Source organism: Macaca mulatta, chromosome 10 (assembly GCF_049350105.2).
Source record: "Macaca mulatta isolate MMU2019108-1 chromosome 10, T2T-MMU8v2.0, whole genome shotgun sequence".
In the NCBI taxonomy this organism is placed as follows: Eukaryota; Metazoa; Chordata; class Mammalia; order Primates; family Cercopithecidae; genus Macaca; species Macaca mulatta.
In genome coordinates, this window is record NC_133415.1 from 31,990,494 (window position 1) to 32,013,898 (window position 23,405).

Here is a 23,405-nt window from a genome sequence, read left to right on the forward strand (position 1 = left end):
TGTCACTCCCCTATCGATCCCCCTACTCCTCCTCGTAGCCCTTCTTTCTAGAACTCAGCCTCCAGCCCTGCCACCTGCAACCAGAGCTGGCGATTCAAAGATCTCATCTTGGAGATGTTTTTCCTGCTCCTGGAGCAGTTTTGGTGCAGTTCAGAATGGCCAGGACCATGGCTTCAGCAGCCTGACCTGGTGGACAAAGAGAAGCAAGACAACGGCAAACCTGCATTCAGCCTCAGTAAGTCACGGGAGCCCTTTCCATGGCCAGGTCCTGGTCACCTACGGCTATCTGTATTTTGCCTTCACTCCCATCTTGTTAATCCTCTTTGATTTTCTTTCTCTAAACAGTCTGCTCCTTTCCTTCCCTGCCTGATCAGCCAGATGGCCTAAGCTTCTACATTTGTCCCTGGCTTCTCCATGGAACTCAGTCTGTAGCCACAGAACAAACCACAGGGCCAGAGACAGAGAAAGTAGAGGTGAATGAGGAGTGGGAAGCACCTCATCTGTTCTCAAGGAGGGTAAGTCCTGCCCTGGGTTAAAGTAAGGGCAAGAACCATTACCCCTGTGAGCTCAGAGGGCACAAGGCCCCTGCTAGAGACAGAGCGAGACTCAGTTTTGATTTTGTTCATGTTTTTCGGGTCTTGTTTATTCCAGAATTTATTTGTATTCACCCTAGGATTCCAGAACCATGGCAGGGACTTTAGATATCTAGATTCAACAGAATCTCAATTAAAATCTCACTATATTTTTGAGAATTTGACAACTAAAATTTATACAGAAATGCAAAAAGCCAAGGTTAGTCCACATTCTCCTAAGACATTTTTGCCTACCAGATATCAGAACTCATCATGAAAATTATAGTAATTAAGATAGTGTAGGAGTGGGGAAAACACAGACAAGCAGACAAATGCCACAGATCCAGAGCAGAAGGACTGCCACACTGCTCTGCCCATGCATGGCTACTGAACACTTGAGACGTGCTATTAAGTGTAGAACTTACACTGGAATTTTGTTGTTGTTTTTAAAAAGAATTATTTATTTACCAAATCTGAGACATGTTAGATACAACCAATTTTAAGTTTACATATTTTAAATCAATTTTGAAGTGTTACACACACACACACACACACACACACACACACACGCATACAACAGTTGTCCTGAGGTGAAAGTCACCTTTCTCAATAAACTGTTGCAAGTGTTCTCACCCAAGGTTGAAAAATTGTTTATCCTGAACATGAAAACCTGTAACAAACTTAATTATGTAAAAGTCATTACTTGTAGTTTTCCCGTTGCAAAGATAAAAAAAAAATGTCCAACTAATATATATGAGTCATAATGTAATACTGGATCGTCCCCATACCAAAACCAGAGGCTCTTCTAATTTTAAACCCATCATCGGAGAACAAGAGAAAGTCATTTCATTTTACACAAAGCAAAATTTACATGTGCTGAAAAAGAAAGACCTAAAGAAAGACCGAAACAAAAACCCTGGGGCGGACACTGATGCCCGAAACAAAGACCGCTGATCAAAAATAAAATGGTGGCTATATATCACTGCAATGAAATCCAAGAGGCTTCAACCCTTTGGCATCAGAAATCCAGATTTTTCCAATTATGTAAATGCATGTTTCTTATGTGCCAAGAGTGAGGGAAGTGGATGTGCCAGTGTGGAAAGAAAAAGAGCCACCACTCACTGGCAATTTTAAACCCATCATCAGAGAACAAGAGAAAGTCATTTCGATTCTCTCACCCAGGGAACTAGCTTTAACAGACAATGAGAAGGTCAGGCAGAAACCCAAAAATGATTATTAGCTACTTGTGTCATCAATTTAACTGGAGGTGACTGAGTCCTAAGGTTCAATGTAAAAATGTATGGGGCAAAATATATGCTGAGTTGTAGCTTTAAAGCAAAACAAGAAAACAAAGTAGAAAAGTACCCAGCCTGGCAGCATACGCCCAAGTCAGAGAGCTCTGCCATTAGGATGGGCAGAAACCATCAAGATTCATACTGTTGTTTCTCGTAAGGACTCAACAAAATCTTAGTGACCTGAACCATAAATTGAGGGAGTCCAAAGAATGCAGTCATTTTAGTACAGTACAGGCTTTGTGCTGACTTCCTGAACAAACTGCATTTTATTGTGAAAACAAAAAGAAGAAATAATAAAAAACTATACCCCATATTTCACTTAATGGAGGGAGCATTCAAATAAGAAATTATGCCAATCAACTGTCAAATTTCCACTATAACTTTCCTGAAAAGGTATTTTCCCCCCAATATCCCAGTATCTATTAATCACAAAGAAATATAAGTTGTGAATGTATAGTTCAGAAAATAAAAATGGAGAAACTAATGATATTATTATGACCAAGATGTATGGCAAACAGTGAATTCAGAGTTTAGGATCATCAGGAAGAGGCTTTTTTTTTTTTTTGAGACAGAGTCTCTGTCACCTAGACTGGAGTACAGTGGTGTGATCTTGGCTCACTGCAACCTCCACCTCCTGGGTTCAAGGGATTCTCTTTCCCCAGCCTCCTGAGTAGCTGAGATTACAGGCTCACACCACCACGCCCAGCTAATTTTTGTATTTTTAGTAGAGACAGGGTTTCACCATGTTGGTCAGGCTGGTCTTGAACTCCTGACCTCGTGATCCGCTGGGATCACAGGCGTAAGCCACCATGACCAGCCAGGAAGAGGCTTCTTAAATAAGCCTCTGGACTTCAAAAAAGCTCTTCAGGTAGTAGATCTGTCCCAATGTCATGGCAACTAGAACAAGAGCTTCAAAGAAGGACCAAAGAACCACTCTGCTGTTTGTGTTGTTGTTGATGGCTCCATGTATCCTCTCCCGATTTCCATGTATTCCTGTTTGTGCTTTCCAGCTGTCATCGCCACTGCTAGCTCACTGATCATTTCTTCTAAGTTGTTCTGGTGAGCTGCTTTTTCCATGTCTTGTCCTTTTGGAGCCTCCCCAGTATCAATGGTGAACATCACTATTTTTGGAGTCATGGTAGACATCCGGTTACTAAAACAAACTTCGGAATCCATGTGAGCAGCAAATGTGTATTTCCCACTGGATTCTCCGTCTCCTCTGTAAATCCCTTTATTATCTGGTCCTATTATCTCCACATTAATGTCCAGGAAGCCGCCCTCCACCACCTCAGAGATGAGGCCCATCTTGGTACCCGAGGCGACCCACTCAAAGAAGCACTCCTTGGCATGTGGGTTGATGCTAATAAAGTAGCCTGAGACCATGGCCAGGAGCGCGGCTAGGAGCACCAGCAGGTCAGCAAGGGTCACCATGGTGGGGCTGGGGCGGAAGCCAGGACCTGGACTGCGGCCTCCAGAGGTGCTCCTGCTGCCGCCCCGCTAGAATTTTAAACAGTAGGAAAAACGGGCTGCGTACGGTGGTTCACGCCTGTAATCCCAGCACTTTGGGAGGCCAAGGTGGGTGGATCACGAGGTCAGGAGTTCGAGACCAGCCTGGCCAAGACAGTGAAACCCCATCTCTATTAAAAATACAAAAAAAAAAAAAAAAAAAATTAGCCAGGAGCAGTGGCAGGCGCCTGTAATCCCAGCTACTCAGGAGGCTGAGGCAGGAGAAAATAAATAAATTAAGTAGAAAGAACAATGTCAAATGTCTCAATTTTTTTTTTTTTCCTTGAGACAGAGTTTCACTCTTGTTGCCCAGGCTGGAGTGTAATAACGCAATCTTGGCTCACTGCAACCTCCACCTCCTGGGTTTAAGCAGTTCTCCTGCCTCATCCTCCCAAGTAGCTGGGATTACAGACATGCTCCACCATGACAGGCTAATTTTTTGTATTTAGTAGAGACAGAGTCTCACCATGTTGGTCAGGCTGATCTCCAACTGCTGACCTCATGTGATCTACCTGCCTCAGCCTCCCAAAGTTCTGGGATTACAGGCATGAGCCACCATAACCAGCCATGTGTCAATTTTTATACTGAAACTTTGAAAGTAAAATAATTTGGATATAACATTAGCTTTATCAGGTTCCTTTTTCTCTCTGATGTGGACACTAGATATTTAGCCTAGATAGACAATATTTAGTCTAGATAGGCAATATGTGTCTCACTTCATATTTTTATTGCATGGCACTGATCTAGAAGATAACAGAAATATATCTTCAGGACATCAAATTAGGAAAAGATGCCATAAATGGCAATTAAGAAGCAATAACCATAAAGGGAAACACTAATATATTTGACCACATTTAAAGTTTTGGTGTCAAAAGACAGCATTAAGAGACTAAAGAGGCAAGCTACAAACAGAGAAAATGTATTTGTAGCACACATGATTCTCAGTAAAGAACTTCAACAAGCTAATAAATAGGCAACCAATCCAATAGAAAAACACGTTCAACAGTCTCCCCAACACCCAAACACATCCCGCAGCACATGGTGTCAGAATGAATGTATGGCGGGGAAGAGTGTTTACGCGCACACTAAATCGGGTGGCTAATTCACCCATCCTAGGGATACCTTTGAATCTTTTAAAGTAAAGGATATTATATGAAGTATCCAGTCATTCATAAAAACAAAACTTAAGATAGGGACTACTAAGGCTGGAGGGACGGGGAAATGCAGAGTTGTTTCATGCGTGCAAAGATGTTCTGGAGACTGGTTTCATGCAATGTGAATATACTTTTGTGTACTTAAAAATGCCTAAGATGGGAAGGCTGAGGCGGGTAGATCACAAGTCAGGAGTTCGAGACCAGCCTGGCCAATATGGTGAAACCCCATCTTTACAACAATACAAAACTGTTAGCTGGGCGTGGTGGTGCACGCCTGTAGTCCCACCTACTTGGGAGGCTGAGGCAGGAGAATTGCTTGAACCCAGGAGGCGGAGGTTGCAGTGAGTGGAGATTGCACCATTGCACTCCAGCCTGGATGACAGAGCTAGACTAGACTCTGTTTCCAAAAAAAAAAAAAAAAATGCCTAAGATGGTAAGTTTTATATTATGTGTATTTTACAAATAAATATTTAAAAAACCTCTAAAGTCACCACGTTACTTAGAATCGGAAAGAGTTATTCTGTCTATATTATCGTGTTGGTGATACTGGTCACATTGACCAGAATGTTTTTCATATAGAAAATCTCCAGTTTTTTGAGGCAGACACAGAGTTTGGATTCTTGACATCTGCTTTTAAGTGGAAGAGATTTCTGACTCCTTACAAAATTTCTTTTAGAGAATGATTGGCCAAGATGAGATCCAATCATATGTCCATTACCTCCTGGGTCATCCACTTGGTGGTGAGTCCTTTCCAGGCCATGTGCAGGGGCAGTTCCAGTAACCAGGCAGGAGCTGAGAAGCCCCAGGCAGGTGAGTTGAGTGCTGGAAGCAGGCGGGGTGTGAAGTAAGACCCTGAGAAGTGGGAGCGGGTTGAGGTGGATGGGCAATAAAAACAAGACCTACTCCAGAAGGGTGGTACCACAGGACAGTTGCCTGGAGATGGAAAAGGATGCAGTTGCCTGGAGTCGGCAGAAGGCGTGGAGCAGGTAGGGAGCAAGAGGGCACCCAGAGTGCTCCAGACCAGACCAAGCAGCATGGAGGCGATGGTGGGACACCCGAGGGGGCAGGCGAACCCAGATGAGGTTCATCGGGACCAGATTTTGTGGGGTCCGCGTGACCGTATCAAGCCACGTGGAGGCCATGGTGGGACACCCAAGACAGGAGGTGACGCCACATGAGGTTCATCAGGACCAGATCTTGTGGGGACCGCGTGACAAGATCAAGCCGTGTGGAGGCCATGGTGGGACACCCGAAGGAGCAAGCGACCCCAGATGAGGTTCATTGGGACCAGATCTTCTGGGGACCGCCTGACCAGATCAAGCCGTGGGGAGGCCACAGGGGACACCTGAGGGAGCAGGCGACACCAGATGACGTTCATTGGGACCAGATCTTGCAGGGACCACGTGACCAGATCAAGCCATGAGAAGACCATGGTGGGACACCTGAGGGAGCAGGCGACCCCACATGAGGTTCATTGGGACCAGATCTTGTGGGGACTGCCTGACCAGATCAAGTTGTGTGGAGACCACGGTGGGACACCCGAGAGACCAGGCGACCCCACATGAGGTTCATAAGATCTTATGGGGTCCGCCTGAGCAGACCAAGCTGTGTGGAGACCACAGTGGGACACTGACAGAGCAGGCAAACCCAGATGAGGTTCATCAGATATTCTGGGGACCGCATGATCAGATCAAGCTGTGTGGAAGCCACGGTGGGACACCCAAGGGAGCAGGTGACCCCACATGAGGTTCATCGGGGCCAGATCTAGTGGGGACCGCCTGACCGGATCAATCCGTGTGAAGGCCACGGTGGGACACTCAAGGGAGCAGGTGATCCCAGATGAGGTTCATCAGATCTTGTGGGGACCGCTTGACTATATCAAGCCATGTGGAGGCCACAGTGGGACACCTGAGGGAGCCGGCGACCCCAGATGAGGTTCGTTGGGACCAGATCTTGTGTTTACCGCATGAGCAGATCAAGTCGTTTGGAGGCCACGGTGGGCCACCCGAGGGAGCAGGCAACCTCAGATGAGGTTAGTTGAGACCAAATCTTGTGGGGACAGCATGACCAGATCAAGCCGTGTGGAGTCCACAGTAGGACACCCGAGGGAGTAGGCGACCTCAGATGAGGTTCATTGGGACCAGATCTTGTGGGGACCGCCTGACCAGATCACGCCGTGTGGAGGCCACGGTGGGATACCTGAGGAAGCAGGCAACCCCAGATGAAGTTCATCCGAACCAGATCTTGTGGGGACCGCCTGACCAGACCAAGCCGTGTGGAGGCTATGGTGGGACACCCAAGGGAGCAGGTGACCCCACATGAGGTTCATCAGATGTTGTGGGGACCGCATGACCAGATCAAGTAGTGTGGAGTCTATGGCAGGAAATCCAAGGGAGCAGGCGATCCCAGATGAAGTTCATCAGGACCAGATCTTGTGGGGACCTCCTGACCAGATCACGCCATGTGGAGGTCACAATGGGACACCCGAGAGAACAAGCGACCCTACATCAGGTTCGTCAGATCTTGTGGGGTCCGCCTGAGCAGACCAAGCCATGTGGAGGCCACAGTGGGACACCCGATGGAGCATGCGACCCCAGATGCGGTTCATCAGATCTTGTGGGGACCACATGCTCAGATCACGCTCTGTGTGGTAGGACACCCGAGGGAGCAGGTGACCCCACATGAAGTTCATTGGGACCAGATCTTGTGGGGACCGTCTGACCAGATTACGTGTGTAGAGGCCACAGTGGGACACCCGAGGGAATAGGCAACCCCACATGAGGTTCGTCAGATCTTGTGGAGTCCACCTGAGAAGACCAAGCCATGTGGAGGCCACGGTGGGACACCTGAGGGAGCAGGCGATCCCAGATGAGGTTCATCAGATTTTGTGGGGACTATCAAGCCATGTGGAGGCCACGGTGGGACACCCGAGGCAGCAGGCGACCCAGATGAGGTTCGCCAAGACCAGATCTTGTGGGGACTGCGTGACCACATCAAGCCGTGTGGAGCCCATGGTGGGACACCCGAGGGAGCAGGTGACCCCACATGAGGTTCGTCAGATCTTGTAGGGACTGTATGAGCAGATCAAGCTGTGTGGAGGCCACAGTGGGCCACCTGAGGGAGCAGGCGACCCCAGATGAGGTTTGTTGAGACCAGATCTTGTGGGGACAGCATGATCAGATCACGCCATGTGGAGGCCACGGTGGGACACCTGAGGAAATAGGTGACCCCAAATGAGGTTCATCAGGACCAGATCTTGTGGGAACCGCCTGACCAGATCACACCGTGTGGAGACCACGGTGGGACACCCGAGGGAGCAGGTGACCCCAGATGAGGTTCATCTGAACCAAATCTTGTGGGGACCGCCTGACCAGATCAAGCCGTGTGGAGGCCACGGTGGGACACTCAAGGGAGCAGGCGACCCCAGTTCAGGTTCGTCAGATCTTGTGGGGTCCGCCTGAGCAGACCAAGCCGTGTGGAGGCCACGGTGAGACACTTGACGGAACAAGAGACCCCGGATGAGGTTCATCAGATCTTGTGGGGACCGCATGAGCAGATCAAGCTGTTTGAAGGCCAGGGTAGGACACCCGAGCAGGCGACTCCAGATGAGGTTCATCGGGACCAGATCTTGTGGGGACTGTGTGACCAGATGAAGCAGTGTGGAGTCCATGGTAGGAAATCTGAGGGAGGAGGTGATCCCAGATGAAGTTCATCAGGACCAAATCTTATGGGGACCACCTGAGCAGATCAAGCCATGTGGAAGCCACGGTGGGACACCTGAGGGAGCAGGCGACCCCAGATGAGGTTCGTCAGATCTTGTGGGGTCCGCCTGAGCAGACGAAGCATGTGGAGGCCATGATGGGCCACCCGATGGAGCAGGCGACCCCAGATGAGGTTCATCAGATCTTGTGCGGACCGCAGGAGCAGATCAAGATGTGTGGCGCCCGTGGCGGGACACCCGAGGTAGCAGGTGACCCCAGATACGGTTTGTCGGGACCAGATCTTGTGGGGACTGCGTGACCATATCAAGCCATGTGGAGGCCATGGTGGGATACCCGAGGGACCAGGTGACCCCACATGAGGTTCATCAGATCTTGTGGGGACCGCACGAGCAGATCAAGTCATTTGGAGGCCACGGTGGGCCACCCGAGGGAGCAGGCGACCCCAGATGAGGTTTGTTGAGACCAGATCTTGTGGGGACAGCATGACCAGATCAAGCCGTGTGGAGTCCACGGTAGGACACCCGAGGGAGTAGGTGACCCCAGATGAGGTTCATTGGTACCAGATATTGTGGGAACCGCCTGACCAGATCACACCGTGTGGAGGCCACGGTGGGACACCCGAGGGAGCAGGTGACCCCAGATGAGATTCATCGGTACCAGATCTTGTGGGGACCGCCTGAGCAGATCAAGCCGTGTGGAGGCCACGGTGGGACACCCGAGGGAGCAGGTGACCCTACATGGGTTCATCAGATCTTGTGGGGACTGCGTGACCACATCAAGTCATGTGGTGGCCACAGTGGGCCACCCGAGGGAGCAGACGACTCCAGATGACGTTTGTTGAGACCAGATCTTGTGGGGACAGTGTGACCAGATCAAGCCGTGTGGAGTCCACAGTGGGACACCCGAGGGAGCAGGCGACCCCAGATGAGGTTCATCTGCACCAGATCTTGTGGGGACCGCCAGACCAGATCACACGGTGTGGAGGCCACGGTGGGACACCCGAGGGAACAAATGACCCCAGATGAGGTTCGTCAGATCTTGTGGGGTCTGCCTGAGCAGACCACGCCATGTGGAGGCCATGGTGGGTCACCCGATGGAGCAGGCGACCCCAGATGAGGTTCATCAGATCTCGTGGGGACCGCATGAGCAGATGAAGATGTGTGGAGGCCATGGTAGGACACCCGAGGGAGCAGGCGACCCAGATGAAATTCCATCAGATTTTGTGGGGACCGCCTGACCATATCAAGCCATGTGGGGGCCACGGTGGGACACCCGAGGCAGCAGGCGACCCCAGATGAGGTCCTACCCAATCAGATCTTGTGGGGACCGCCTGACCAGATGAAGCCGTGTGGAGGCCAAGGTGGGACACCCGAGGGAGCAGGTGACCCTACATGAGGCTCATCCGATCTTGTGGGGACTGCGTGACCACATCAAGCCGTATGGAGGCCACAGTGGGCCACCCGAGGGAGCAGACGACTCCAGATGACGTTTGTTGAGACCAGATTTTATGGGGACAGTGTGACCAGATCAAGCCATGTGGCGTCTACAGTGGGACACCTGAGGGAGCAAGCGACCCCAGATGAGGTTCACCTGGACCAGATCTTGTGGGGACCGCCTGACCAGATCACGCCGTGTGGAGGCCACGGTGGGACACCCGAGGGAACAAACGACCCTAGATGAGGTTCGTCAGATCTTGTGGGGTCTGCCTGAGCAGACCACGCCACGTGGAGGCCATGGTGGGTCACTCGACGGAGCAGGTGACCCCAGATGAGGTTCATCAGATCTCGTGGGGACCGCATGAGCAGATGAAGATGTGTGGAGGCCATGGTAGGACACCCGAGGGAGCAGGCGACCCCAGATGAAGTTCATCAGATTTTGTGGGGACCGCCTGACCATATCAAGCCATGTGGAGGCCACGGTGGGACACCCGAGTCAGCAGGCGACCCCAGATGAGGTTCTACCCAATCAGATCTTGTGGGGACCGCCTGACCAGATGAAGCCGTGTGGAGGCCAAGGTGGGACACCCGAGGTAGCAGGCGACTGCAGATGAGGTTTGTCAGGACCAGATCTTGTGGGGACTGTGTGACCACATCACGCCGTGTCTCAAGGTGGGACACCCAAGGCAACAGGCGACCGCAGATGAGGTATGTCAGGACCAGATCTTCTGGGGACTGTATGACCACATCACGCCGTGTGGAGGCCACGGTGGGGCACCCAAGGGAGCAGGTGACCCCACATGAGGTTTATTACATCTTGTGGGGATTGCATGAGCAGATCAACCTGTGTGGAGGCCACGGTGGGACACCCAAGGGAGCGGGCGACCCCAGATGAGGTTTTACCGAACCAGATCTTGTGGGGACCACCTGACCAAATCAAGCCGTGTGGAGGCCACGGTGGGACACTTGAGGGAGCAGGTGACCCCAGTTCAGGCTCGTCAGATTTTGTGGGGTCTGCCTGAGCAGACCAAGCCGTGTGGAGTCCACGGTGGGACACCCGATGGAACAGGAGACCCCAGATGAGGTTCATCAGATCTTGTGGGGACCGCCTGACCAGATCAAGCCGTGTGGAGGCCACGGTGGGACACCTAAGGGAACAAGCAACCCCAGATGAGGTTCGTCAGATCTTGTGGGGTCCGCCTGAGCAGACCAAGTGCGTGGAGGCCATGATGGGACACCCGATGGAGCAGGCGACCCCAGATGAGGTTCATCAGATCTTGTGGGGACCGCATGATCAGATCAAGCTGTGTGGAGGCCAAGATAGGGCACCCGAGGGAGCAGGCAACCCCAGATGAGGTTCATCAGATCTTGCAGAGACCGCTTGGGCAGATCAAGCTGTGTGGAGGCCATGGTGGGCCATCTGAAGACCCCAGATGAGGTTTGAGACTAGGTCTTGTGGGGACAGCGTGACCAGATCAAGCTGTGTGGAGGCCACGGTGGGACACCCGAAGCAGCAGGCGACCCCAGATGAGGTTCACAGGACCAGATCTTGTGGGGACTACGTGACCACATCAAGCAGTGTGGAGGCCACGGTGGGACACCCAAGGGAGCAGGTGACCCCACATGAGGTTCGTCAGATCTTGTGGGGACCGCATGAGCAGATCAAGCTGTGTGGAGGCCATGGTGGGCCACCCGAGGGAGCAGGCGACCCCAGATGAGGTTTGTTGACATCAGATCTTGTGGGGACAGCGTGACCAGATCAAGCCGTGTGCAGTCCACCGTGGGATACTTGAGGGAGCAGGCAACCCCAGATGAGGGTCATCGGGACCAGATCTTGGGACCACGTGACCATATCAAGCCGTGTGGAGGCCACGGTGGGACACTCGAAGGAGCAGGTGACTGCAGATGAGGTTCATCGTGACCAGATCTTGTAGGGACCGCCTGACCAGATCAAGGCGTGTGGAGGCCACGGTGGGACAGCCGAGGGAGCAGGCAACCCCAAGTGAGGTTCGTCAGATCTTGTGGGGACCGCATGACCAGATCAAGCTGTGTGGAGGCCAGGGTGGGACATCCGACGGGGCAGGCGACCCCAGATGAGTTTTATCATATCTTGTGGGGACTGCGTGAGCAGATCAAGCCTTTTGCAGGCCACGGCGGGATACCCGAGGGAGCAGGCAACCCCAGATGAGGTTCATCAGATCTTGTGGGACTGTGTGAGCAGATCAAGCCATGTGGAGGCCACAACGGGACACCCGAGGGAGCAGGTGACCCCAGATAGGGTTCATCAGGAGCAGATCTTGTGGGAACTGCTCTTCAGTTATGAACCCACAAACTTGATACGCAGCATCACATGTATGCCCTCTGCAAGGGTGATGGGCCTGGTAGGATGGAGGAAAGGCCAGAACGGGGAGTTCTCCCCCGGAAAAAAGGAGAGCATCCTGGTGGCTGTGGAATGAAGGGTATGGGTCCCAGTGAAGGAACAGATGCCTTCTCGCACCCCACCTCCTTTCATAGATGTTAGGAGCGACATCTTTGGAAGACGCCTCGCCTACATCACATCAGATGTATTAAATATACTAAAACGCATCCACATCCCACGAAACATTTTCACTGTGGAGATGAGAGACTGAATACCTTTCTCTAATTTTGCTTTTGAAATATATTTTGCAAGATTGTTACATTTTGGTTTTCTTGGTATTTTGGTTTCTTTCTAATAAGCTAGAGGTTTCTACTCAGGTTTCTGATCTTCTCTCAGACCTTCAGAAAGCTCAGAGGTAGGAGCCTCTGGGCTACGGTGCTCCCCGATGAAGCAGCCCTGCGCTCCACTCTCATCACTGTGCACACTCCATCGGCCTGTCACATCAGTTCCCCCTAGGCTGCTGGGCCTTAGATGGAGCTTCAGGTCCACGTATAAAACCACCTCCCAGCTCTCTTCCCTGGACAACCCACAGGTACCGAACTCACCAGGTAGAAAGCCAGGCTCACCCTGCCTCTTCTTCCCCACCCTCTGCTACTCCTCCAGAAGGTCCTGTGTCTCAGCCAAAGGCATCAGTCATCCACTCTCCCTGTCAGAAGCCCAGGAGTCATCCCTAGGGTCTCTCCCTCACTCCACACGCATAGGGAGACACGAGTCCTATTGGTTTCTTCACATTTCTCTCACCTGATCCACCTGTTCCCACCTCAGCGAAAGACTGCGTGTCTGCATTCACACCACTTTTCACCTTCTAAACAGCACCCCAATCTGCCTGTCTCTCCATCCTCACTCCGGAAGCCTCAGCAGGGCCATGCTATCTCCTGCCTAGATTGTTCTGATGGGTTTTCCAACTACTCTCTTTCCCTCCCACCCATCCCCCTCCACCCCTGCTAGCTAGGGCTTTGCTAGGAGGCCAATTAGATCACATCAGTCTCCACACAAGGTCTTTCAGTGGCCCTCACAGCTCCTGAGCTTAAATAAATCAGCACACATGGCCCCTTTGGTTCTGGTTCCTGCCTAGATTCAGCCCATACTCCCTTCCACCTCTCCACCCACATCTGTATTTCTTTATATAAATTGTTATTATTATTTGAGATGCAGTCTCATTCTGTCACCAGGCTGGGGTGCAGTGGCGTGGTCTCAGTTCACTGCAACCTCCGCCTCCCGGGTTGAAGCGATTGTCCTGCCTCAGCCTCCCAAGCAGCCGGGACTACAGGTACATGCCACCACACCTGGCTAATTTTTTGTATTTTTAGTAGATACGGGGTTTCACCATGTTAGCCAGGATGGTCTCAATCTCCTGACCTCGTGATCTAGCTGCCTTGGCCTGCCAAAGTGCTGGGATTACAGGCGTGAGCCACTGGGCCCCGCCTATAAATTTTTGAGAGGCGTCGCACTCTGTCACTCAAGGCTGGATTGCAGTGGTGTGACCACAGCTCACTGCAGCCTTGAACTCCTGCCTGCCTCAGCCTGTGGAGCAGCTGGTGGTATAGGTGCACGCCACCACAACTGGCTTTTTTTTCTGTACAGACAGGACCTTACTATGTTGCCCAGGCTGATCAGCTCCTGGCCTCTAGCAATCCTCCCCCCTCAGCCTCAGCCTCCCAAAGTGTTGGGATTACAGGTGTGAGCCCCTGCATCCAGCCATATATATATATATACACATATATATATATACATATATATATACACATATATATATATACATATATATATACACATATATATATATATATATATATATATATATATATATATATAAATTCTTTGCTTGTCATTTTTGATTAGTGTAAGAAGCCTAGACTGGCTAGAAGTTCTGAATTTAAATCCGTGCTCTGTGACACTGGATGCTCACTTTTCCTTTTCTGGACTTGTTTTTTCATCTGAAAAAATGGAAATGCAACCTGTCACCCTCTGAGAGTGTTTTATTTTAAGAGTTGAAGACTTGTTTAAAGCTCGTAGCTCAGAGTAGGTACACAATAAAGAATGGCCATCATTGCTCTATTAGTCATTACCCAATGATTATGAGCCTTCACTTGTCTCCAGGTAAAATAAGTTAATTTCAGCCATGTATTTCCTTACTCCCCACTCCCCATGCCTCTCTTGTCTGGTGTCATCTCACATCATACAGCAGCTCAGTGATGGTGCTGGCCAATCTTGAGTGTACATTCACATCTGTGTCCTTAGCACTCCATGGTACTAGCTCTGCAGCCACCTCTGTGGCCTGGCATAAAAGATTCGTAAGATAAGGTGGGTGAAAAGATGTGGCCCCAGAGGCATAACTAATCCAGATAAAGGCCACTGGGAGTGCTTCTGGACCTACCAGGTACACTCTGACGTCTACTTGGATTCTCCCTTTTAGGATTTCTCACATGGTTCTTAACTGGTATATTTAAACAGGCATTTTCTCCAAATAGGCTTTTCTTTTCAAAGTCTTTTCTTTTTAAGCCAGCTTGGTTAGAATGGACAGCTGGGCATTATTAGGTCCACGGGACCAAGGGGACGACTGACATGAAATTGCTGGTGAAGATGGAACTGACCTAAGAGGACTAGAAAACTTTGTCTAGTAGAAAGTGACTATTGTTTTAGTAACTTTAAAACTTGCCAAACTCAAATGAACAGGGTGTTAGACTTAAATTGCTTGATCATTATACAATGTGTATGTGTACCAAAACATCAAACTGGGCCTCATTAAGTATATACAATTATAATGTTTTAATTACGTAATTTTTAAAATTCAGTATCTTCCAATTAGTTTGGAGAACTGAGTAACATAAAAAATTAAAAATTGCAGGACAAATTTTAACACAAATTTTTACTTAATTGGCACATGGGATTTTTTTTTTTTTTTTTTTTTTTTGAGACGGAGTCTTGCTCTGTAGCCCAGGCTGGAGTGCAGTGGCCGGATCTCAGCTCACTGCAAGCTCCGCCTCCCGGGTTTACGCCATTCTCCTGCCTCAGCCTCCGGAGTAGCTGGGACTACAGGCGCCCGCCACCTCGCCCGGCTAGTTTTTTGTATTTTTAGTAGAGACGGGGTTTCACGGTGTTAGCCAGGATGGTCTCGATCTCCTGACCTCGTGATCCGCCCGTCTCGGCCTCCCAAAGTGCTGGGATTACAGGCTTGAGCCACCGCGCCCGGCCGGCACATGGGATTTAAAAGTACCGTAACTTAGTAAGCAGGAAAATGAATTCTTCCTACGTGTTACTGTGAGGTATTGTTTCCACCATTACGACCATTAAATAGTGAAATAAACTCATCTTAGAGCCACACATTCAAGGTCTTATAACAGTGAAGTATTGAACCAAGTTTTCAAACTTAATAAACCATATTTAATCACATTTTTCACATAAAAATAAATTATATACTTTCCTTATTTAATATATTAAAGGCAAATTCACTGACAAGACCTTGAAAAAGTGACAACATTCTAGCCGGGCGCGGTGGCTCACACCTGTGATCCCAGCACTTTGGGAGGCCGAGGTGGGCGGATCATGAGGTCAAGAGAGCGAGACCATCCTGACTAACATGATGAAACTCCGTCTCTAGTAAAAATACAAAAAAAAAAAAAAAAGAATTCGCCGGGCGTGGCGGCACGCACCTGTAGTCCAGCTACTAGGGAAGCTGAGGCAGGAGAATTGCTTGAACCTGGGAGGCGGAGGTTGTAGTGAGCCAAGACTGCACCATTGCACTCTAGCATGGGAGACAGAGCAAGACTCCGTTTCAAAAAAAAAAAAGCAACATTCTGAAAGTGTTGACATAGTACTGTTTCGGACGTGAAGTGTAATTCAATAAATGCTGCCAACATTTTTCAAAGAATCTCAAGTGTAAATTTTAAAAAATCTCAATTCTAGAAGGAAATAACTTACATGCATGTTTCTAAATGCAAAGTATGTTATTGCCAAGGAATTAAAGACCAGGAAGCAATAAGCAAGAAAAGGGATTTATTTTCTTTTTAGGATTATTTTAAGAATTTCTCCCTAGCTTAGCTAATTATCTTCAAATCCCAAATACTACACTCTCAAAGATCACACTATCACCTACTACATCATAAAACAAGTTATGTGGTGTGAAAAGAAAGAAATCTCGGGACTCCCAAATCACTAACCCAAAGGCAAGTGAAGCTGGGAACTGCATCAGGCAAACCCGCTCCCAGTTTATTCCTAACTAAGATAGCTACAAAGACAAAGAGGCTACATACCTCCCATACTTCCCCTCTCACCATTTGCCCACAAGGAATTTCCTTAAGCCAGACTAAGGCGTAAGTGAAGATTACTCTCCCCTCCTCTCACATATAAATTGTGTAATCAGAAAAAGGCAAATCAGAGACTCAAAAGAATGCAGCCATTTGTCTTACCTACTTATGACCTGGAAGCCCCCTCCCATGCTTCAAGTTGTACTGCCTTTCTGGACAAAATCAACGGACATCTTACATATATTGGTTGATCTCTCACATCTCTCTAAAATGTCTAAAAGCAAGCTGTAGCCAACCACCTTCGGCACGTCCTCAAAACTTCCTGAGTGTGTCACATCCACAACCTTGGCAAAGTCAAGTCTCCAAATTTATTGAGACCTGTCTCACATATTTTGGGTTCACAATGGAACAGAGTGGCCCTCAGCTTTCTGCTACACAGAGCTGACTCGAATCTTCTTTGGTGATCCCAGGGAGTTCTCATCACACCCCCTCTGGTGGAAGAGCACGTGGGCATTCCGTATCTTTGGTGTACACAAGTGTGTGTTTGCTTTACAGCACTGCATTGAGAAATCTAAATAAAATTTTCTTGTCTTGACAATCTAAAACAAAGGGCCCATGACTCCAGCAAGTAACTACTCACTAAATGTGTTGAATGCAAAGCATAAGTAAAACGAGGATCTTTTTAGGGTATCACTTAGACTGGAAGTCAGGGGACCTCAGTTTGGCACCAAAATCGATCCCTCATTTGGAGGGTGATAGGGCAGGAAATAAGCGAGGACGGGCAGGAAATAAGAGCTGTTTGGTAACAGAGTAAGGGAAAGAGGATAAATATCCTAGGGAAGACAAATTTAAGCAAATGGCAAGTAACATTTAAAAGTATGTTCTGTGGCACAGGGTGGGATCATCCCTGGCTTCGTTTGGCAATTTCTGCAGACTGGCCAAATCTAGATAATTTCTGGCAATGATACTCTATTTAACCACCATTGTACACATGACTACAGTGGCATGATCTGGAACTTGAATATAGTTTATCTAGTACAGGCAGAAATTTGGAAATGCCCCTAGAATATTTCAAAATTAGGTTTCAGAAATGCTAAGATCTCTGCCAAATGGTTTTCAAACAGCTAACTGTGATTGGGTTTTTTGATGTAGTTTCTCTCATACATTTTTTGTCCTGGGAGTGGGGGTTTGGAGGTAGAGACTGCTTTGCCACGCTGACTCATGAATATGGTAAAAGTACAGGTGCTAAAAAAATGTTCTCTAGTTATGCTCCTATGTAAGTGAAAAGGAAATTTGAAAATTTTAACGGACAACTACTTCTCCTGAAACTTTTAAGGTTAGATTTATCAGTTTCTCTTTGATACTCATTTCGACAGCATGCTTCCCCTCCCCCACCTACTCGTGGTTCTATATATAGCCAGAGCAGCAGTACTAGAAAAAAAATAGCCTATTCTATTTTTAATGTAAATAATCCTACTTCCAATTTTATAGAAAACTAAATTTAAAATGTGCTTCACCAAAGCATTTGCACTCCAGGGCTCATCATTTAGGTCTAAGTCTTCTGTAACCTTGTCATTAAATTTATACCACTTTCCTTTTCCACACTCCCTAGAACCCAGAGATCAAACACAAGGTTAAAAACAAACATCCTTATCCCCAGCATTTATCTCTATGCACTGTCTACAAATAAAGCAGCTACATTTTAAACATCTGAGAAAAATGTGGCAACAAATATTTCAATTTATAAAATAAACTTTTCGAATTGAAGGGGTAAAACCAGTTACATCAAGCTTTAAAAATTCAGAATGAAATGAGGTCAAAGAACAAAGCCAGCAAGCCAGCGTGTCCTGCACCACAAAGGTGAGTGTGGATGATAAGGGAGGCGGAGAGGACAGCGGAGAGGCTGCTGGCCGGTGGATGAGCAAGCACCGCCTCCAGAGATCCTCCCCACCTGTCCTTCATGAAGGAAAAGTAGGGGCCTGCGTGTGCTGCCCATTGTATATGATGACACTAAGTGCATAGTTCTCTGTGAGGGCATTTTTTTTTTTTTTTTGCGGGAACCCTCCACCTTCCTAGATCTATATATACTTCACCTATCTTCACCAATTTCCAAAGAAGAATTCTGCCGAGCCATTCCCAAAACTGTAAGGCTCCACATTCAGCATCCAGGGAAACTATGCTTTAGCAGAAAGACCATATTAATGTAGATCAATAACAGCAGGACCCAATGAAGTCAGATACAGATAAGAAGATGCGATTTCCTAGTTTAATCCCAGAATAACTACCTCTTCAATTTAATTACAGTATCTCAGAAAAGCCAAGTCTGGGAAAGCCTAAGTAGGCCCTGGTTTGAGCATTAAACATTCTCCTTCACAGCAGTGACAAGGCTGCGCTCTAGAAACAAGGCTCCTGTGATGAGATCTGCCTGTTCTGGAGCAGCAGCTGCTTCAGACAAGGGGCTTCTCGGAACACAGGGCCACAGCCTTTCATACGGTGAATGAAACATGAGAACAGAAGAAGAATTGAGTGAGGAAATAGTTTTTAAAGTTTTCAGGAAGAGAAAAAGTTACCCTTATTTGTTCATCGTGTTTACTGGAGCATCTAATCTCCCAGTCAAATCCAAATATCAATAGGTCAATTACCAAGACACCAGGTCAAAGCTTAAGGTAGGTTTTTACTTAATGTAGCTTCTACTGAAACAGAATTCACAGACATAAACAAACACATAGAAAAGGTAAACCTGACAATGAATAAAATCCAGCTTGCTACAAAGTAGTTACCTAATTTTCTTTTCTGTTTTTTTTCCTGTGATTTAAAACTGGCTCATCTGGTAGCAACTTGGTGTTGGTGACTGGAGTCCAGTGAATCAGCTGGGTTGAGCCACAGGGTGTGGGACAAGAGTAGGGAAATCTGATTTTGGCTTGCTGCTCATCACCGCGATTCCCAGGAAAGTTACTGTGCCTCAGGCTTCTTGTCTGTAAAATGAGAGAATATTGCCTGGATACCTCATAAGCTGATCATTTCAGCTTAAGGAAGGTTAAAAAATAAGGCAATATACAGACCTAAGAAATATGTTTTTGAGGACAGATACTTTGTAACAGCGGTTGACAAACTATACCAGTGGGCCCAGTGCAGCCTGCCATCAGCTTTTGTAGATAAAGTCTTGTTAAAGCACAACCATGCCCGTTTGTTTACTATTGTCCATGGCTGCTTTTGTGCAACAGCAGCAGCAAAACTGAGTAATCAAAGACCACATGGCCCACAAAGCCTGAAGTTGTTTTGTTTTGTTTGAGACGGGGTCTTGCTCTGTCGCCACGGTGGACACGATCTCAGCTTACTGCAACCTCCGCCTCTCGGGTTCAAGCGATTCTCCTGCCTCAGCCTCCCGAGTAGTTGGGACTACAGGTGCACAAGACCACACCTGGACACTTTTTTGTATTTTTAGTAGAGACAGGGTTTCATCATGTTGGCCAGGATGGTCTCGATCTCTTGACCTCATGATCCGCCTGCTTTGGCTCTCAAAGTGCTGGGATTACAGGCATGAGCCACCGTGCCCAGCCAAAGCCAAAAATTATTTAAAAAAACAAAACTCACCAATTCCGATCTGTAATGTAACTTTGAACTTGATAAATGTGTAAAGGTGGTTTTAATGAATTATTTTAATACTATTTCTACTGCATGTATCTTCATCTTCTAAATAGTCATAACCCCAAATCTCCTTCCTGGTTATAAAGTGACATGCTAGAAAGATTCCTTTTGGTTTTGAGAGTTTTTTTTTTGTTTCATTTATGTTTCTTTTTTGAGATGGAGTCTTGTCACCCAGGCTGGAGTGCAAGTGGCAAGATCTTGGCTCACTGCAACCTCTGCCTCCCAGGTTCAAGCGATTCTCCTGCTTCAGCCTCCTGAGTAGCTGGAATTACAGACATCCACCACCACACCCAGCTAGTTTTTTTTTTTTTTTTTTGGTATTTTTAGTAGAAATAGGGTTTCACCATAATGACCAGGCTGGTCTCGAACTCCTGACCTCATCCACCCACCTCGGCTTCCCAAAGTGCTGGGATTACAGGCATGAGCTGCCATGCCCAGCCAATTTTGTGGCTTTTTAACTACAGTTCTCTGAAGAAAGAATACAATGCGCATTGCATTTTAGGGGTCTCCTCCCCAGAACTGACCTGTGGAGTGCATTTATTGGAATGGCAAAGCTTCCTTTAATTAGAGTGGATGTGAATACTAAAAACACCCACATACAAAACTCAAATGTGAACAAGAAAAATTGTCCAGTGTGCTTCAACATCTTTGAGGCTTCTAGGCCCCAAAGGAGCCACGTGAGTTCCCCTGCTCCCTGCCTGGCTTGTTCCCCTGTTGGCTGAACTGGTGTCCCCCATCAATCCTCAACCTCATGTGTCTCCATCTCCTGTGAGCCCATTAAACAAGCCAACCACATCCTCCCACAGGCACCAGAGGCCACCACACCCCCTTGTTCCTACAAAGCCTGCCTCTACGCCCCTCTGCTTCACTCTATTCCTGAGTGCACCCCTCGTGTGGCCCTGCCTGGTGCGTGGCGTCCTCTTCTCCAGGCCATGAGTATGTGTAACTCATAAGCTGCTGTCGATCACATCTGTCCAGCGCAAGGTGTCATGTGTTCAGCTACCTTGTGCTATTTAGGGTGGGGCATTCTTCCTTCATCAACATGGTGAACAATGATGACAGAATGGGGTGCAACTGGGAGCCACCAGCAGTCAGGCTATGGGCAAATCATTTCTAAGAAAGGATGCTGGCAAAGCACCACAGTATAAAAATTCCTTCCACTGCACAGATCAACTTGCTTTTTACATGAAGTTTGTTTCATTTGAGAAAAGCATGGGATAATGAGCACAAAAGAGATTCTTCCCTATGCTGTATTACGTGGCAGCAGGCCGACCTCCCGCTGATAATCAGAGTCAATTTTCCCTGCAGGTTGTGACTTTTTTCTCTTCTGGATGGTTTCTTGGCACCAGCGCTAAAAGTGATCAAGCAGCAGCCGTAGCTGAAAGTTCAGCGAGACTCTTATGCCCACTGATGGAAATAATTTCCTTCTGGAAGTCAGGACTTCTTAACATGTAGAGCTTGAAGTTGCAGGGACCAGAGCATAAATTTCAAGTGAGTCACAGAGAGTTATGAGGAAGGTGGCGCCATCTCTATTTTCCATCCCTTACACCAAGTGAAGACACAGCGGTGTTACATAACAATCATTGATTTAAGGTGTATACTCTGCCCTGGAAAATAGTACCTGTGGTAAATTAAATATGGCTAAAGATACTTTGCTACGGGTCCCACTGAGATGTCACTGAGAGGGAGAGTCTATTTCCCCTCCTCCTGAATCCGGGCCAGGTCTGTGACTTGTGTGGTTAATAGTGTGCTACAGAAGTGATACCCCACGAGGCTGGGACAGTGGCTCACGCTGCAATCCAAGCACTTTGGGAGGCCAAGGCAGGTGAATCCCTTGAGTCCAGAAGTTCGAGATCAGCCTGAGCAAAGTGTTTGTAAAATCCCATTTCTATAAAAAATACAAAAATTAGCCGAATGCAGTGCCAGGCAGCTGTAGTTCTGCCTAATCAGGAGGCTGAGGTGGGAGGATCACCTGAGCCCAGGAGGTTGAAGCAGCAGTGAGCTGTGATTGTGCCCTTGCACTCCAGCCTGGATGACAGAGTGGGAGGCTGTCTCAAAAACTTAAGAAAATAAATAAATAAAACAGTGGATGAGATAACAAAAATGTATTATACACCATGCAGCCGTAAAAGAAAAGTCACATCCTTGGCAGCAATGTGGATGGAGCTGCAGGCCATGATCATAAGCAAACTAAGCCCCGAACAGAAAACCAAATGCCGCATGTTCTCATTTACAAGTGGGAGCTAAACTACCAATACACCTGAACATGAAGGGAACAACAGACACCGGGAATGACTACCAGATGCCCCACCCAAAAAAGGGAGAGGGACCCGCTCTGCAGGTCCTCCGCTCACTGCCTGGGTCATGAAGTTGCTGGGACCCCACCCCCAAGCCTCAGTGTCATGCAATCAACAGATGTAACTAACCTGCATGTGTACCCTTTAATCTATAATAATAAGAGTAAAGAGTATTGAAAGAAGCGAAGAAAATAATAATGAAAAAACACAATCTATAGTTATCCAAACAATCCACAACTGTCACAAACACAGAACGAGGACCCAATGGACAGAATGAGGCAGCCAAATACTCAACCCAACATGGTATGTAGGGAACATATTTTTCAAAACACCAAAAAGACACAATGGGAGAGAGTCTGGTTCAAGAAGTGATTTTGAGAAAACTCAATATTCACATGCAAAATACTGAAATAAGACCTTTACATTGCACGGTACACAAAAATCAACACAAAATGAATTAAGGACCTAAACTCAATCTTGAAACTGCAAAGGTCCTATAAGAAAACATAGGTTGGGCGTTTATTTTGGGAAACCTGTATCCACGCACACAGGTTGCAAAAAGTAAAAAATGATCATAACATTAAAGGAAAAATTAGGGGAAATACCCCCACAGATAACGCAATGGCTTGGCTCTGTGTGTGTGTGTGTGTGTGTTTTGTGGGGTAGAGGCTTGATACAAAAATTACTGCTAACATATGCAAATATGACACTAGTGACACTTTAGAACTTCTACAGGGGGAAGGAAACAATGAAACAAACAAACAAAAAATGCATCCTAAAGACTGGGAGCGAATTATGGAAAGTCCTACCTCTGAAATAGGTTATTTAACACCTACCATAAATTAAGTGAAAAACAACAACAAATACCCAAGCTAAGAGGATGAATAGACGTGTGTGTAAAGAAGACAGGAAATTGACTCACAGGTAACAGTTTCTCAGTATCACTAATCCTCACAAAAATGTCAATCAAAACTGTAGTCAGGTACCATATAATTCCAGTTAGAATGAATATTACAAAAGACAACAGACAAAAATCAAAATTGTTGAAGGTGATGGCTGGTGTAGACTTGCAGGAAGGAAAACGCTTGTATGCTCTTTGTGGGAATGTA

At 47.5% G+C, this 23,405-nt stretch overlaps 4 long non-coding RNA genes and 1 pseudogene across 4 annotated transcripts in view; 2 read left to right on the forward strand and 3 right to left on the reverse strand.

The window, feature by feature from the left end:
- LOC144331930 (uncharacterized) overlaps positions 1 to 23,405 on the reverse strand; it is a 66,398-nt gene that overhangs the window by 21,791 nt on the left and 21,202 nt on the right. Inside the window, exon 2 of the long non-coding RNA XR_013399544.1 lies at positions 19,132 to 19,326. This is a non-coding gene — a long non-coding RNA (uncharacterized LOC144331930). The remainder of the gene's footprint in view (positions 1 to 19,131; positions 19,327 to 23,405) is intronic.
- On the forward strand, positions 52 to 22,913 carry LOC107000560 (uncharacterized). The gene is made up of 3 exons (XR_013399554.1): positions 52 to 235; positions 346 to 515; positions 21,308 to 22,913. It is a non-coding gene; the product is annotated as an uncharacterized LOC107000560 (long non-coding RNA).
- On the reverse strand, positions 628 to 4,949 carry LOC144331943 (uncharacterized). The gene is made up of 2 exons (XR_013399563.1): positions 4,886 to 4,949; positions 628 to 2,492 (listed from the first exon to the last, which is right to left on the reverse strand). It is a non-coding gene; the product is annotated as an uncharacterized LOC144331943 (long non-coding RNA).
- LOC695168 (transmembrane emp24 domain-containing protein 2 pseudogene) lies at positions 2,574 to 3,429 on the reverse strand (annotated as a pseudogene).
- LOC144331944 (uncharacterized) lies at positions 7,325 to 12,363 on the forward strand. The gene is made up of 2 exons (XR_013399564.1): positions 7,325 to 8,976; positions 9,164 to 12,363. It is a non-coding gene; the product is annotated as an uncharacterized LOC144331944 (long non-coding RNA).